The sequence below is a fragment of the Stenella coeruleoalba genome (genome assembly GCF_951394435.1).
Source record: "Stenella coeruleoalba genome assembly, chromosome: 2".
NCBI lineage: Eukaryota > Metazoa > Chordata > Mammalia > Artiodactyla > Delphinidae > Stenella > Stenella coeruleoalba.
The window spans coordinates 13,158,210-13,159,442 of NC_137147.1; the positions used below are offsets into that span (position 1 = coordinate 13,158,210).

At 40.7% G+C, this 1,233-nt stretch overlaps 1 pseudogene across 1 annotated transcript; it reads right to left on the reverse strand.

The window, feature by feature from the left end:
• Nucleotides 1-222: 222 nt before the first annotated feature.
• LOC307182702 (large ribosomal subunit protein eL21-like) lies at nt 223-704 on the reverse strand (annotated as a pseudogene). Its single transcript has one exon. The product of its transcript is annotated as a large ribosomal subunit protein eL21-like (transcript).
• Nucleotides 705-1,233: the final 529 nt, after the last annotated feature.

Sequence of the window (1,233 nt, forward strand, 5' to 3'; positions counted from 1 at the left end):
TAATTGGCAGTTTATTCACCAGTGGAGTATATTGCATAGCAAACTACCTCACATCTTTCAGGAAGAAAAACTACTAAATTTGGAAAGTAAAGACATCACCCACTGAATCTGGACACAATTAAAATGTGCTTTAAATATTTCTTTGGGGGAGGGGACACAACACTTCTACTCAGTTAAGAGAAACACTTGTACAGTCCAGGTCCCTTATTTTCTTTACACCCATCATGCCATGAGTTCATAGGGAATGGGCTCCAACAGTTCAGGCTCCTTTCCATTGGTTCTCACAAAGTGTGCTTCTCTGGGTGGAGCAGGCTGGTGCTTCAGTTGAACCCAAGTACCTTTCTTTTTGGCTTCCTTCTTTTTCTGATCATTTTCCTTCACACATTTCAGGAAGCTATCTCGGGTCTTAGAGTGCTCAAAAGCTCAATATGCACATTAATTCTCTTGGCAAGAATCTTGCCCTTAACTTGCTTGTTTACAACAGTGCCAACACCATGCTGCCTAACACTGTAGACGCTTCCAGTTTTGCCATGGTAACATTTGTGGGGCATTCCTTTTTGAATAGTGCCCATTCCCTTGATACATACAATATCACCTTTCTTGTAGAGTCACATGTATGTGGCCAAAGGAACAACTCCATGTTTTCTAAAAGGCCTAGAGAACATGTAGCAGGTGTCCCTCCTCCTTCCCTTTGCATTGGTCATTTTGACAAATTACTGGAAGATGGCGGTTCCGGCCGAAAGGCTCCAAGATCTGCATTCTAAGAAAGGTTCTCTCCCCATTGTTCTCTATGGCTCTTGCTCCAGCCTCTGAGATGTCCTTCCTTTTCTATCACCATCACTGGCTACTTCTGAAGGCATTATAAAATATAGGCTTTAAGCAATCTTTTGAAACTACTTCCTACCCAGAGGTCTTTTTATATTTTGAACAATTTCCATCTCTTTTAATTCAGGCTACGAGTCGTTTTGTCAATATAACTCTGCCTAAAAACTTTGTGGGTTCCCTTTGTCTTTGATTCCATTCTACAGCATGTGCCAGAAGCCACAGCAACAGAACAGATTCTAACTTCTCTATCATGCTTCTAATACTACTTGCAAACTAGGCAGTTATTTTATGAGCTTGTCTCTTTTTTGTAGTACCTTATCAAACACAGTCATAAAAGCCAACTGATGCTTTCAATACTCTGCTGAGAAATCTCTTTGCCCAAGTCCAAGAGTTTATTAGATACACTTT